Raw genomic sequence first — 16,717 nt, forward strand, 5'->3', positions numbered from 1 at the left:
TCCGCCCTCTTAAAGGGGAAGCGCCATTTTTATCCTGCCGACACAAAGGCCTCTTCCTCTGGTCTTCCGCCTCGGCCTTAAAGGGAAAACTAATGGGCTCTCGGTCGCCTCCAAGCGGTCCCCCGAGTACTGTCGGCTACCGCTTGCAGGTGAGGAGGAGGTTGGAGAAGACTTATTCCCCTTTCTTCTGACTGGTGATTTGAGAGTGACTTCATCCTCATCAGAACCCAGCCGATCGTGTAGCCCAGGCTGACCTCAAACTCACTTTGCAGCTGAAAATAACCTTAACTCCTGATTGTCCTTTCTCTGCCTCCCAGTATATCTGGGAATCCAGGCAGATGCCACCATGGCTGTTTTTATGTGATGCTAGGGATGGAAACCAGGGCTTCACACTTACTAGGCAAACGCTGATTGGTAGAGACAGGAAAAAATAAGGGAGCAGTTCTAAGACTCTGAGAACCTTACGTGCCATCCTCTGGTCAATGGGGAGGGAGGCGTGATTTTGAGCCTCGCACATGCTAAGCAAATGTTCAACACTGAGGTAATAACACGCCCAGCCCTAACGAATTTCTACAGCATATACAGAAGACTGAAGGAAGGGATCAGGGGAGCGATAGGGCATGTCTGTTCCTCAGAGCACAGGCGCCTTCTGACCCGTAGAAGTATGACTAAAGTGTTGGGCTCTTCCGCAGGACAAAGCTTATGTTCAAAAGCACATCATGTTTTGCATATAATTATAGGGGTTGTCTTCCCTGAGGCCTTGGGTTGAACATTTGGTTCCCTGGAATTCTAAGAAGCAAAACTACACAGCAGTTAAGTTGCAGATGCTGAGGTCTGACTACCTGGGTCATAGACTCTCAGCTCCACCCACTCCTACCTCCGTGAGCTTGGCCAAGACCTTGACCCTCACACAGTACCGGGAACACACACAACACTCCAGGAATTTCAGCTGTTTCCATTACAGGTGAAATCGGAGTGCTGAGACCCTTCCTCCTGTACTCGCCTCTTCATTCCTCTCCACCAAGTGTCTCTGGTTGAGTCTCCGGCCTAACCCCCGGCAGCCAGTTTTTCCATTTCTGAACTTACTCCTTCCTTTTTGGTCTGAGTTTCCACTGCTCTCAAACCCAGTTATTAAAGAGTTTAGCGTACTCCCTGCTTCTCCCCCTTCCCTCCCTCCTTCACCTTCTGCACCTCTTCCTTCCTTGACAAGGTCTCATAGCTAAAGGTGGCCTAGAACACTCACTTCTGACTCAACCTCCTGAATGCTAGCATTACACGCATGCACCTCCATTACACGCTAATACCCCTTTTCTTTTTTTCTTCTGTTTTTTGTTTATTTCTCTCTCTCTCTCTTATTTATTTATTTATCTATTTATCTATTTATTTATTTTTGAGACAGGGCTTCTACCCGGAAGTCCTGGTATCAAAGGTATGTACCACCATACCCATGACCAGCTTTCAAAGAAGCCATTTTTTTAACTGCCTGGGTGGTCAAGACCTACCTCCATTGTAATTGATGGCGACTGTGACTCCTATATTCTCTCGGGGCCCTCCTCCACCCCTTGATGAACTGTGCGCTTTTTGTTGTTGTCGTTGTTCAGGTCTTGTAGTTTTCTCTTTGGAGGAGGGGAGAGTTGAAGCAAGGCCCCCCAGTGATGTCACAGGCTGGCCTTGAATTTGCAGCAGTCCACCTGCCCCAGCTGGGCTTGTGTGTGTGGCTCTGGCAGGTTGTTCATCTTTTGTGAATGAGTACTCAGTTTGTAGAAGACACTGCAAGCATGTGTTGAATGACTTAATGCCTTTGCCAGAAAACAAAACAAAACTAAACTAAACAAACCAGGGGATGGGTTGGGCAGCTTTAGGCCCACTTCTACACATAGCTGCTGTTGGTTTGTGAAGGAGTTTTAGTTAAGTACGAAGCAGAAACACACACATGCCGTGGGGGCGGGGGGCTGGGGTTGAAGACAGCTTCCCGCTTGCTGATTTTGCTATGGAGTTAGGAAAATATGTTCTGGGAGGCTTGGATAGCTTGATAAGGCTCCTGAGCCTGAATCTGAGAGTGCAGGATTCAGTTCCCCGCTACCTTTAGAGGCCTGGCGGCCCCTGGAAGTTTACCAGTGGCTCCGATTGTGGTTCGGAATTCAAACAAAAGAGAGTATTAAGAAAAATAGAATGAAACAAACTGTCTGGGGGAAAAATATGTTTGAGTCTCCTAGTAATTGGCACAGTAATCCTGAGTAAGTTCCTTTACCTCTCAGAACCTTTATCGTTTCCATCTATGAAAACAGAATTCTGAAAGAAAGAAAGAAAGAAAGACGGAAAGAAAGCAGAATTCTGAGTCTTTTCGGGGTTTCTGTGCAATTTAATGAACTGCGCTGAGGAGGATAACTCCATGCCTGCCGTGTTGGCAGGGTCTCAGCAAATATGGATTTCCCCCCCTCCCGCCCCCCGCTTGAATCTCCAAGCTTGAGCGGGGGAATTGTTATGGGAACCACATAGCTTGGGTTTGTATCTATTTCACCATGTTTGCAATGTATTTATATGCCTTGTTACGGACAGTGGCCGACTAAAGAACCAGTGTGTGTGTGTGTGTGTGTGTGTGTGTGTGTGTGCACAGAGTTGTCTGTTGTGCTGGAGGTTGTGTGCTGCATGCTAAGTGTATGTGGAATTCGACGTGTGTTGTGGGCCACATATGGGAGGGGGGGAGGGCTGCTCTGTTTGTGTGGCTGTGTGTGAAGACAGCGGATTCAGGCGGTGTGCTTTCCATATGTGCAAGCCAGCTGTGCAGCAGAACTCGGTGCCGATGGAAATGTACTCTGTACAAACTCACAGCTCACTACTGCATGGTAGCCACCAACCCCTTGTGGCTAGTGAACACTTTATTTATTTATTTATTTATTTAGGTTTTTCGAGACAGGGTTTCTCTGTGTGTTCCTGGCTGTCTCGGACTTGCTTTGTACACCAGTCTGGCCTCGAACTCACCGAGATCCGCCTCGTGCTGGGACTAGAGGCATGCGCTCTTGAACACTTGAAATGTGGCTAGTTGGCCTGAGGAACTGAAGACTGAACGGTGTTTAATCTTCTGTGTTTTCATGGGAATAGCCGCAGGGGTATCAGTGGACAGAAATTCCAAGCTTGTTTCCTTAATGCGTCAGGTGATGGAGATCTTCTCATTACCACGGAAAACCTGTTGCTGCGGTCCTGACCCTATCAGAAGCCCTGCTGGATCCCCACTTGCGCGGATATGCGTGTGTGCGCGTGTGAGTGCGCGCGGGTAAGACGTACAGAGAGGGCTGTGCCCCCCTCTCTCAGGTCCCCAGCGGAGCAGTGAATCAGCCTGACAATGCGGTGAGTCATTCATGAAGCCCAGCAGGCGGGAAGCGAACGTCAGGCAGCTTGGCAGCGCCTACCCCCCACCCTGGGGTGGGATCACTCAGCCCCACGCACTGCAGATGTTGGGAAGGAATTGACGCGGGCCAATCGAGGCCCCGGAGTGCCTCTCCTCCGCCCCTCCCTTTGACTTGCAATCCATTCATCCCCCTAGCCCTTCTTTCCCTCTCCCTTCGGGTGGCCTGTGAGTCATCTTAAGATCTCTCGAGGACAGCCGCCTCTAGCTCAGTCCTCTGAGCCCCATCCAACGCCCACCTCTCCAGACCGAATTCAGTGGGTTCTTTAAGGCGGGGACAGGAAGGGAAGCTGGACGCTTAGGGTGGCTTTTGGTTCCCTTTGGCAGGGAAGCCTACCCAGTCCGGGGGCGCGCAGGTGAGGCAGCCCCTGCGTATTGCAGCTGGCTGGTCCCAAGGACTGGCGGCTAGCTTGTTTAAGAGGATCGTCAAGGCAAAGGAAGAAAGGAGTTGTTGACGCCAGGAGCGCCTATGGCTAGTGGGGAGTAGGGCATAGGGTGGGAACTAGCGTGTTCCTCTATTTGCCTGGGAAGTCCCACGGAGCGTCTCCCCATTGCCTGACCGTCTTCAGGACCTAGTGGCCCCTCTCCTTTGTATATCCTTTCCCTGCATTTTTTTAAATTTTTTCAGCCTCCCCTTCTTGAACTGGAGATCACCTGAGACTCTTGGGTCCCATGACTCTTACTGAGGCAGCCTTAGAAGAGCAGTTCAGTGATAGAATGCTTCCCTGACACATAGGAGGGCCAGGAACATAACTGCATCACTGAGCCAAGCCAAACCAGCCCGGAGCAGGGGTGTGCAGCTCAGTGGTTAAAAAAAGGGGGGGGGGATACAACTGAAGATGGCTCCGTGGTTAAGAGCACCTGTTGCTCTTGCAGAGGACTGGGGTTCAGCTCTCAGCACCCACGTAGTGGCTCACAGCTATTTGTAATTCCAGTTCTGTGGGACTCTCTTCTGACCTCCTTGGGCACCAGGCTTTCATTGGGTGCACATACATGTATACAAGACACAGATATAAAATAAAAATAACTAAATAACCAGAACAGATAAAGTGTGCAGTGCAATACCGTTTTCATTTTGGGGAAAAAAAGGGGGGGGGAGTAGAGAAAAAGATTAGAAAAGTATTTACCTAATAATTAACAGTCATTCTTTTGGATTATGGGTTTAGGAGTGGGTTTGTTTCCCTTCGTTCTTTCTTGGTTCCCCTTCCCTAGGAGTTTTCTACAATAAGAGTTCATGACATTTTTATAGAAAAAAAGATTAACTTATTAAGCACTTAAAAAGCCATCTGTGGGGGTGGTAATGACAATTAACTGTAAAAGGACATTTTCTGTGGTGATGAAAATGTTCAAAGACTGTATTATGGTAATTGTTGTGCAATTCAGTAAACTTACTAACAGCTATTAAATTGCATTCTTAAAATGGTAAATTTCGTGTTTGAAATTTGGTAAATGCATGTTCGTTATGCATAAAGTTTAATTTTTAATTTATTTTTCACAAATATCTGCCGAGGCTTTCTTCAAGCATGTGCCTGTATGTGCCTCTATGTGAGGGTATGTGCACAGTTTTCCTTGGAGGTTAGGGGAACTGGATCCTTTGGAGCTAGAATTACAGGCAGGGTGAGCCACCAAACATGAGTTCTGGTAACTAGCAGCAAGTGGTGGAAAGCAAAACTTTCCTCTGAAAGGCTCTGCTGCTGTGTTCGTTTTTTAAGCTCTATTTTACTTGGGGTTTTTAAGCCTCCACCTCCCTTCCACCAACACTTTAACCCTAGGTAAAAGAGAGAAAGTTAGTGGGGAGAGGGGCACAGACCCCTTTAACTCTCCCGGCTGTTTAGGGTCGATGGATTCTTTGGGGGCTATACCAATCTCTGTCAACTGCAAACGCAGCAAGCAGCCTCCTCCAGATCTCATACTAGGGATTAACACAAAAACATATTTACATAAAATAACAGGGTTTTTAAAGAAATCAAAACTCCCATTACACTCTGCCACATATACGATCATCCTCATGGCACAGCTCTAGACGGTAGAGAGCATGTACCCGGTCCTACAGGTGTGGAGAGGGAGGCTCGGAGATGTTTAGTGATCAGTGAGTGAGGGTTCAAGGCAGAACCCAGCGCCACATAAAGTCGTCCCCAGCACTGAAGGGGCGCCCCCTCCAAGAGCAGAGATTGCCGTGTCTGTTCTTCCAGCAACTCACAAGGACTTAGGACTCCCCAGACAAAGGTCCTCCATTCAGAGAATGTGGAACATGCTCCTTCATCCTCAAGCAGTAGAGCCCTGTCACATCCATGAACACACATGTGCCCACCAACAGCCCCTTGGGGCAGACATGATTACTATTGATATTGCTGTTTTTAGTTTTATTTTTTATTTTACCTTTTACTTTTAATGAATTAACCAGTTTTTTTGTTTGTTTGTTTGTTTGTTTTTTTGAGGCGGGGTGGCTCTGTGTAGCCCTGGCTGTCCTGGAGAACTCACTCTGTAGACCAGGCTGGCCTCGAACTCACAGAGATCCACCTGCCTCTGCCTAACAAGTGCTGGGATTAAAGGCGTGTTGTTTGGTTTTTTTTGAGACAAGGTCTCATGCAGCTCAGGGTAGCCTCAAACTCTCAATCTTCCTTCCTCTCCAAGTGCTATCATGGTTCGTTTCCCACTTTATAACCATTTAAAGCCCAGAGGTGGTGGTGCACTGGTTTAATCCCAGCACTCGGTAGGCTGAGGCAGGTGGATCTCTGTGAATTCGAGGCCAGCCTGATCCACAGAGAAAGTTCCAGGACAGCCAGGGCTACGCAGAGAAACCGTCTCGAACACCTAAAACCTATTCACACGTTTGAGTGTTTGAATGTTTTGCCAGGTTACCTGTATGTGCACTATCTGCATGCAGTGCTGGTGGAGGCCTGAAGAGGGCGCTGATGCCGCTACAGCCGGAGTGGTGGCCAGTTGTGAGCCGCTGTGTCTGTGCTGGGAATGGCATCAAGTTCCTCTAGCAGAACAGCCGTAAGTGCTCTTAGCTGCTGAACCAACTCTCCAGCCCCCTCTTCCCCTTTTTACATAATTCCGGGGATCAAACCCAGAGCCTTTCCAAAGGCTAGGCTGTACCACTGAGGTACACCTTCAGGCTCACCCTCACCTTTAGTATGGATTTAAAGCTATGGAGATGTCAGGAACTTGCCGGAAACCCCAAACCCAAGGAGTAAAGACGTAGGGTCCCAGCTATGGGAGTGCAGGACCAGCTTATGCATTGGCTTAACTGGTGGATTCTATGCCCTTTGTGGAAAACAACTGAACAAGAAGACAGCAGCCCCAGCCCTGGGCACGCCTGTAACCCTAGCACTTGGAAGGTGGGGGCGGGAGAATCAGACACTGGGAGACCAGCTTCTGATACATAGTGAGCCTGAGGTCAGACTGGGTTACATAAGACTGTCAGGAGCAAACCACAGCTTAGCGTGAGGTCTGGCACTTTTACTTGAATGTCTCTTTGCTCCTCTGTGAAAGTGGACCACGGTCCCCTCCTTGTCGGGCTGTGGAGCATGCAGCGCCTCTGTGGAGCGGCTGGCTTTGGACGAGGCCGAAGGTAAACCACAGCCGCTTTTCCAGGCTTGTTCTCCTGCGTCATCTACACTCACTCACTGACCTGGTTTTAGCCACACTCACTCACTGACCCAGCGCTCACCCGCCACCCTGGAAATGATCTTTGCCTCCACGATGTTTGTAGCACCTGGACTCCCCATCCGCTCTGATCTTCCTGCTTTGTAGACTCAACCTGGGGGTGGGGGGAGAGGTTAGGTTGCCAGGGCAGACAGCCACCCTCAGGTCTGTTTCCGTGTTCCAAGGATCCTGCAGGAATAAGAACCCCAGACTTGCTGGGCTTAGCAAGTGATTTATTTATTTTTATACTTATTTATTTTTCAAGGCACGGTTTCTCTGTTTACCCTTGGCTGTCCTGGACTCACTTTGTAGACCAGGCTAGCCTCGAACTTACAGAGTGCTAGGATTATAGGTGTGTGCCACCTCGCCTGGCTGATTTATTTTTTTTAATATTATTAATTAATTCGACTTACATCTTGGTCATGATCTATTTTATTTTTATTTATGTGTTTTGACGCCTTATTTCTAGACCTTGGGCTTGTTTTGGGAACCTGGAAGCTTCTGACTGACTGATCTCAGTAGCAGACAGCCTGTCAAATGATTTGTTGTTGTTGGGGCCTTTGTTTTAATTTTTAAGACAGGGTCTCACTCTGTAGACTAGGTTGGCCTTGAACTTTCGATTTTCTTGCCTCAGTCTCTGTAGTGCTCGGATTGCAAGCATGCACCAACATGAAAGTTGAAAAATCACGTTTGCCTTGTTTTATTTCAGTTTTGTAATTTAAATCGTTCATTTATGTGTGTGCATGCTTGTGCCAGAGTCCACATGTAGAGGCCAGAGGCCAAATTACAGGCGTTCGTTCGCTTCTCTCATCATGTGGGTCCTGAGGTCATCAGGTGGCAAGTGCCTTTACCCAATCAGCCAGCTCACTGGAACTGGCTTTGTTTTGTTTTTTGAGACCAGAGTCTTTCTACGTAGTCCTGGCTGTCCTGAAACTCCCTAGGCCAGACTGGCCTCAAACTCACAGAGACCCACTTGCCTCTGCCTCCCTGCTGGGATTAAAGGCATGCACCACTGCAACTGGCTTAGAGCATGTACTTTCACAGCCTCTGCCCTCTCCCGCCCTGCCTGGAGGAGATAGCCTGTAAGAAACCACAGTCATGGGGCACTCCTCTGACAACAGCTGGGACTTGCGCTGCTGAAACCATGCGACCTGGACTCCTGAGCAGTTAGGGGGAAACCCTAGACACTCCAGGAACTTCCTGGTCCCAGTTCCAGGTACCAGCAGGGAGATGAGGGCAAACAGCCTTTCTTCTAGCCAGCTGTTGTCCTCTTCTTCTGCTGGAGGCTTCCTGTGGGCCACCCCAGGGCCCAAGAGGCCCTTTAGCCCCTATCCAGGGGCTGGCAGCTGATAGTCTCCAACTCTGCGAAGTCTGCAGACTTAGGGGATTGTCAGTCTTTCTTTGCCCTCTTTCCGAGTATGCATTAATAATCATTATGTTTCTGAGATGCTGTGACAGACAGTGGCAGCTGTGCCTGGAGTAATCTTTATTTTCAAACAATTTCCCAGCTGGTTATAGGAGTCACGGTGCTGGCTTTCCCTAGGCGTTGTTATTGAGTGTAGCATCAGTGACCTGCCCCAAGTCTCCAGATCAGTAAGGTAGGAGGTGGGAGGCCTGGGGACCTACACACGTGTGAGGAGTCAAGTAATGCTATCGGCAAGGAGTAACTCAGGCACACACCTCTACTTAGTCCTTCCTATTTTTGTTGTTGTGGTTTGACTGTTTTCAAGCATAACACCAGACTAGAGCTGGCTGGAAGGGCTGCATCCTTAAACACCATCAATCATCTATGAACCCTGCCCACCTGCCCCATCCTCCCGGGCTTTATCTCTAGTCTTACTCTTTACTCCAGGCTGGCCTCAAACTCATGACTCTCCTGCCTCAGCCGGGACCATGCCCTTTTATAGACAAAGAGACCAAGGCCCAGGAGGTTTAAAGGGCTCTGGTCTGTCACTATTCTTCCAAACATTGCAGAGCGGAGCATGAGTGTGTGTTGGAGGCTGAGATTTACTCTGCCTCAGACTGAGAGGGAGGGCCCTAGGGATGGGAAGGAAAGGCCTCCGTTCCATCTTAGCACAGTATAAACTGGGCACAGGGAAGCATGTCTGTAATCCCAGCACTAGCAATCAGAGGCTGGAGGATCAGAAGTTCAGGATCATCCCTGGCTACATAACAAATTCAAGGCCAACCTGGGGTACATGAGATCCATCTCCAGCAAACGGGAAGAAGAGACAGAATCACCTGGAAGCTCCTGGGCTAACTGGCCTGGAGTACAGGGAAAAGTGTCAGAAATGAGAACGAGACGCCCACTGAATCTGGTCAGTTTCAGGGAGTTCTTGAAGCTCCTGCGCAGGATAGAATGTTCTGATCTCACAGGAAACAGTTACAAAACACTCACCTCCCCAGGAAAGAAACCAAGAGGCAGGGGAGGGAGGGAAGGAGGGCAGGAAGGAAGGAGAGAGGGCAGGCTCAGCATCATGCAGGGAGACCTGGTCAAACCTAGGTTTCCTAGGGACAGTTCTATTGTACTCCGAAGCTCTCAGCCGTGAATAACCCTGAATCTTTGTCCAGTGTTATTCTTTAAACTTTCCTTTTTCTTTTGAATGGGGTCTCATATAGCTCAGGCTCCCACACTCATACGTAGCCAAGAGAATGACCTTGAATTTCTGACCCTCCTGCTTCCACCTCCCATGCTCAGGATCAAACCCAGGGCTTTGCGTGTTAGGCAAACACGTCACCAGCTGTGAGCCACATCCTGGCCCCTGACATAAACTTTCTTCTAGCTCCGGAGCTTATTGTAAATAGTCCTGGGGTAAGACTGGCTTTAAGCAACCTGAGATGAAGGTATGTCATAAATTTCAAAGCCTATGCCTATGCTGGACAATGTCATTCTGCCGACATATCTAATTCTGTACTTTGTGAGTGTTGGGACAGAAAAACAGAAGTCCCGTGTCCTGTTTCCCAGACTGAGATCCTGAGGGGCAGTGACATCCAACATCTTATCTCAGTGTGATCCTCCTAATGACCTAGGCTCCCTTACCTCCTACCCATCATCATCAACTGTCTTCTCCACAGTTTGCATCGTGTTGAGCATCATGCCGGCCTTGGAACTTTTCAGTAGGCTCAGTGAGGTCTTGCGGAATGGAAGATGCCTTTCTGTGCAAGATGCTTTGGGCAGTTGATGAAAGCTTTGGATTGTCTTTGAGAAATAAATATCTAATAAGTGATCTTTGCCTGGCTGAGTCAGCTCAGTTCTTCCTCATTCTGAATTATTTTCTGCCCGAGGCTGTATTGATCAGAACCATACTGTTTCGACTACAGTTATTCTTTGGAGAGGCACAGGGACCACTTAAATATGGCCCCTCCAAGGGAGCCTGCTTAGAGAGCTAAAGATTTTTCACTCAAGAAAAATAGTGGGTGAAAGAAAGAAAAGAAAAAAGAAAAAAATACTGGGGGAGAATTTAAAGGGAAGGGCACATCAAAGCTGGGTACCCTGTCTGTTTCCAGGCACTAATAACATAACCCTCCATGGCACATACCCAGGGCATCTGCGGGGTATGGAGGAGGTGGACTCTGCCAGTCTTAACTCAGGGAGTAAGATGGTTTTATCTCTTGCCCTAAACCATGGCCAGAACGTTTTCATGATTCCAAATGGAAGAGTAGCAACTGGAGAGTCCCAAGCAGTGGACACTTAACTGCCCCCATCCCTCTCCCAGCCCGTGTCCAAAGTCCACTGTGCCACCACCTGTCATGTCAGGCTCTGTGATAAGTGTGTGGCTCTCCACTCTCTCCACTGAGACATAGTTTCTTCTACCAAGAAGCCAAATTCACCATTGGCTCGCAGGATTGGAACCCAGCCTGCTGTTGGGTTCCATTTGCAGGCTCACTGTACCTGGGGAAACCAAGTGAATGGTTAAAGAGATGTTCACTCAATTCTCACTTCTACGGTAAACCGTCCTGGCAGGACTTCCTGCCCACCCTAGGGGACCTACGACGACAGACCGATCTAATTTCTGTAAGAATCAGAAAAGAAACATTTCTGTTTCCCCAGAAAAGAGCATGTACGGAAGGGATTCGGACTTACTCAGCAGGGTTGACTTACCTGAGAAGGGGATATCTGAAGATATCTCTTCTTCAGTACAATCAATTCTTCTTCAAAAAAACTTAGGCTAGTGGTGGTAGCACACTCCTTTAAGCCCAGAACTTGAGAGGCAGAGGCAGGTGGATCTATGTGAGTTTGAGGCTGGCCTGGTCTACAGAGTGAGTTCCAGGACAGCCAGGGCTACACAGAGAAACCCTGTCTCAAAAAGCAAAGCAAAACAAATAAACAAACAAACAAAAAAAAACAAACAAACAACAATTAAAACCTTATTATTGTTGTTCTTAATTTTTAGATGGGCTCTCATCATATAGACCAAGCTGGTCCCTTACTCACAGAGCTCTACCTGCTTCTGCCTCCAGAGTGTAGGGATTGAAGGTGTGTGCAGCTTAAATTCTTTTACGACAGCTTCATGCAGCATAGGCAGCCTTAGACCTGCTGTTGGAAAGACCAAGACTGACTTTGAATTTCTGATCCTCCTGTCGCCACTGCTCAAGTGCTGGGATTATAGGCACACACCATCATGATGCTTGCTATAGTTTTTTGTTTGTTTGTTTGTTTGCCATGGCATAGAAAAGCGAACCCAGACCCTTGCACAAAATAAACACATGTTCTGCCTCTGATTTTACCTCTTGACCTTTCACACAGGAAATTTTTGTGACTTTTGGGTCCCTTTGGCTGTTGGGAGCCAGGGGTGATGATGTCAGAGACCTCAAAAGGAGAAGCCTACCTTCCACTAATCCTGGTTCCCTGTGTAGAGAGTAGAGATCTGGGTTTGAATCCCAGGGTCGCCTGTATGAACTTTTGGCAGCTATTTAACCTCTTTTAGTCTTGGTCCTTCCGTAGAATGAGATGTGACTGGCTAAGGTGTTCCTCGAGATAATCCCCAACCCGTATTGAGTCCGCAGGACTGTGTCAGGTGAGAGGCTAGATGATGGAAAGGGAAAGGGATGTATAATCTTGTCGTCTCTCTTCCTCCAAATAGCCTATAATCAACCCAGGGAAGCAAAACATAAGCAATTGGAAAATTCCAACCCACTGCCATACGACATCTTAAGTGTGCTGGAGAGATGGTTCAGTGGTTCAGAACAGTTACTGCTCCTGCAGAAGACCCAGGTTAAATTCCCAGCACTCACATGGTAGATCACAGCCATCCACAGCCTCAGTTCCAAGAGGACCCACTGCTGACCTCCAAGAACACCAAGCACCCATATGGTGCTGTTACATGCATTCAGGTAAGATATTCATACATAAATAGAATAAAATAAATCTAAAAAATATTTATTTATCTGTTTGGTTTTTGTTTGTTTGTTTGTTTGTTTGTTTTTGAGGTAGGGTTTCTCTGTGTAGCGTTGGCTGACCAGGCGGGCCTCAAACTCTCAGATCCACCTGCCTCTGCCTCAAGAGTGCTGGAATTAAAGGGGTGCATCAACACTGCCCAGCTTCTTCAAAAAGTTTAAAAAGAGGTATTTTAAGATTATGAAATAGAGCCAGGTGATGATGACATACCCTTTTAATAACATCAGTAGGTAGGCAGAAGTAGATGGATCTCTTGAGTTCAAAGTCAGCCTGATGTGTGGCATGAGTTCCAGGACGGGGCTACACAGAGAAACCTTGTCAGAGGTGGGGAGGATTGTGCAGTAGTAAAAGCAGGATGGTCATGACAGTGGACACTCATAATCCCAGCACTTGGGAGGCTGAGGCAGAAGGATCATAACGTCTCGGCCACCTGGGATACATAGTGTGGAGACACAGAGAGACACTCTCTTGTGTGCGGACACACACACACACACACACACACACGGGGGTGGGGAGGAAGAATGGAGGAAGAGAGTAGAATAGGCGTCTTACTTAGGGTTAGTATTGTCGTGATGAAACACCGCCACCAAAGCAACTTGGGGAGAAGAGGCTTTATTTGGCTTCTGCTTCCAAATCGCTGTTTATCGCTGAAGGAAGTCAGGGCAGGAACCGGAAGGCAGGAGCTGATTCAGAGGCCTTGGAGGGGTGCCACTTACTGGTTTGCTCTCCATGGCTTGCTCAGTCTACTTTCTTATAGAACCCAGGACCACCAACCCAGGAGTTGTACTGTCGCTCAAGGGTCCGGGCCCTTCCCCACGGATCATGAAAATGTCCTGCAGGCTTGCCTGCAGCCCCATCTCCCAGAGGCATATTTTCAGTGGAGGCTTCCTCCTCTCCAGTGGCTTGAGCTTGTGTCAGGTGGACATAATAGCAGCCAGCACAATGGGTTTGTGTTTCAGGAAGAAAGGAGGACCCCCGATCCAAAGTGCTGTGGGATGTCTGCCTTGAAGGTCCTTTCTGCTTAGACAGTCTTGTCCAGTCTTTGTTCGTCCTTTTAACACTCATTCATCTCATTCAACAGAATTCATGAAGCCCTTTCCAAGCACCATTCTAGTAGATGTGTGGGTTCTGGGTTCAAGACCCTTGTTTTCTTAGTGCCTGGCAGGTGCAGCTCAGTGGTAGGACTTGTACTTAGTATGTGTAAAGAAAGCCCTGGTTGGCTACCTAGCACCCTCCCCACAAAGAGCTTATATTAATTAGGGCAGGAGAGAGATACTGAACCAGTAATGCTATAAAGAGACACATGTTTACAGACTATTATCAGAGTCAGTGGAAGCATATATAACAAGGGGATCTAGTTTAATTAAAAGACAAAGAGAGGCCTCTTTCAGGAAGTAATATTTAACTGAACTCTGGCAGATAAGTTGGAGGCAAAGAGAAGGGAGGTGGGGCATCCAGAAATCAAAAAATGGGAAAGGCTTGTGCAAAGGCCAGCAAGTGCAGCAGACACATCCTTCAAGGATTGGAGAGATTGGGGTGGGGGTGTGTGTGTCTCTATGGCCTCTCTGAAGCTATGAGATTCTTAATAGAGCTGTCCCATTGTCCTCTACCCTGGGGCATGGCTAACCTGGACGTAAAGTGAAAATACTGGCTGCCAGCCTAGCCCTTACTCCTCATTGCTGTGGGCCTCTAGTCATGGCTATTGAAAACTCAGAAAGTCTGTGACACCACACTTGAAGAACAAGCAGTCTTTTTCATCTGTTAGGTAACTTTCATGAGGGACCAGCTCGAGGCCCAGGATACCCAGGACTTCCTTAAAATATTATGAGACAGTTTTGCAAATATTTTTGGGTAACTGGATTGTACAGTTCTCAAGCATGAATTATTGAGACCACTTTGTGTTACAGCATCAACAGATTAGGCACTTCTGACAAATAAATGTTGAGAAAAACAGATATCAGGAAAAAGAAGTGGAGCCGGGCATGGCGGCATGTGCCTGTAATCCCAGCACTTGGGAAGGCAGAGGCAGACATATGTCTATGAGTTCGAGGCCAGTCTGGCCTACAAAGCAAGTCCAGGACAGCTAACGCTACACAGAGAAACCCTGTCTCCAAAAAACACAACAACAACAACAAAAAATGGAGAGACAAAGGTACAGGCTAAACTACAGAAAGCTAAGCTTAGGAGGGGAAGCTGGAGAGGCAGGGAGCATGTCATTCTCAGTTTGGGCTGGTATTTTTCCAAAATCCAGGAGAGAACCAGCTGCAGCAAAATCTCCTGGGTATGTGTTTAAAAAATGAAGATTTCTGGGCCTCTTTCCCACTATGAAACAAGTTTTCAGGGTGGGGTCGGAGAATGAACGTTTTTTTGAACAAGTTCCTCTGGTGAGCTGTTATACACATTTCTGGACCAGTGACAAGTTCCAGTGACAAAAATCAGAATTCTTTTCAAAACTGTTCTTCGGTAGATTTGCATTCTAAGTTAGCACCCGACTCTTGGAGGAGACCAAGTGAGCAGGATGCAGGGAAGGTATGAGTTGCTGGGAGACAGCCACAGTTTCAGGTAAGGAGTGATTTGGCTAAGAACAAGGTGTGAGGATGGAGATGGTGGGGGTAGGGGTGGAATAGAGCCATGAAGAACTTCACAGGAAAAACCTTTACCGCTTATTACAGGACCGTTTATGCATGTACTTTACACATGGCTGTTTCAGATTCAAGGGGTACAGAAAAAAAAAAAAAAACAAAGAAAGTAAACATTTGTTTTATATTTCCTAGGGTTCTATATGCTTATAGACGCATACACATGAACTTTTGCATATGCTGTTGGAATAAATCAATATTGTTTTTATTGTTGTTTTGTTTGTTTTTTGAGATAGGGTTTCTCTGTGTAGCTCTGGCTGTCCTGGACTCACTCTATAAGACCAGGCTGGCCTTGAACTCACAGATTTTCTCTTGCTGATCTCCTTTCCTAGTGCTGGGACACCACTACCTGTCACAAATCAAAAATTTTTTGGCGGGTGTCTTGTTTTGCTTTCTCTCTTTTTCACATACTGTTTAATTTTTGAGATAGGAGCTCATGTAATACAGGCTGGTACTGAGTTTGAATTCACTGTAGTGGAGAATGACCTTAATCTCTCTCTCTCCCTCTCTCACCCTCTCCCTCTCTGTCTGTCTGTCAGTCTTTGAGACAAGTTCTCTATGTAGCCCTGGCTGTCCTGGAACTTGCTAAGTAGACCAGGCTGGCCTTGAACTCACAAAGATGTGCCTCCCAAGTGTAGAGACTACAGGCGTGCGACACCATCCTCTGCTTTAAAATGTGTGTGTGTGATGTACATGTCACTATAAGCATGTTTTGTATTGAACACAGGCCTCAGCTGCTACCCACATGTTCTACTTCTGAGCTGTCCTCCGAGCTGTAGACCTACATGATTATTATTCTTTAATAATATTGCAGCCATTTCCAGGAATCTTAAAAACAGTCACTTTCCTTATTACATGACGACGCGGTTGCCAGATATTTCTAAATTTTTTGCAGAAACACATTCAGATAAGGAGATTAATTGGCTGGCTTTCTGTATAATTTTGAGTGTTTGGATGTCCCCTCGCTTGTTTGCAGATATCTACTTGATGGATATTTAGGTTGTTTCCAACACTTCATATTATTATAAACAATCTCCTATGCTCATTTCGGAGCACAATTTTTGCTTAGACTACATCTTTTGCTAGAGGAATTGCTAGGTCATTGAAAAAAAAAAAAGGTACGTTTAACAACTCAGTCGTGTTTAGTCCCACTGACGTAGCAGTAAGGACGGTACCAAAGTTGGAGACCAGCGGTCTTTTAGGTTCCTGGTCGGCTCCTTTGAAGGCCAGGGACAGTTACAGCGGATTCTGGCTTTCTTCAAGGAGTTTCTTTATCAAGGTGAAGCGTTGTGTCAGGTTAGGCGAGATGGGGATAGGGACCTGTCTAAGCTAATCTTCCAGCTTCGCTGCTCCTGCAGGGAATCCCACTTCCCAGACAGCCCCTAGGATTCCAGCCCGGGTTACCCTCCCCCTAAGCACGGGAAGGGCGTGTGTTACAGAACAGCTCAGGCGGGCAAAGATTGCACCATCCACGGTTGGAAAAGGAAGTCGAAAAAGCGCAGAGATCCAAACCCTAGAGCCCACACATCCAGCCCCTGCAGCAGCCAGGATCCGGGCTGCACTCCTTCCGTTACTCGGCGAAGAGATCGGATCCCTTCTCGGCCAGCTCTGCTTCAGCCCAAC

Source organism: Meriones unguiculatus, chromosome 7, assembly GCF_030254825.1.
Source record: "Meriones unguiculatus strain TT.TT164.6M chromosome 7, Bangor_MerUng_6.1, whole genome shotgun sequence".
NCBI classification, from domain to species: domain Eukaryota; kingdom Metazoa; phylum Chordata; class Mammalia; order Rodentia; family Muridae; genus Meriones; species Meriones unguiculatus.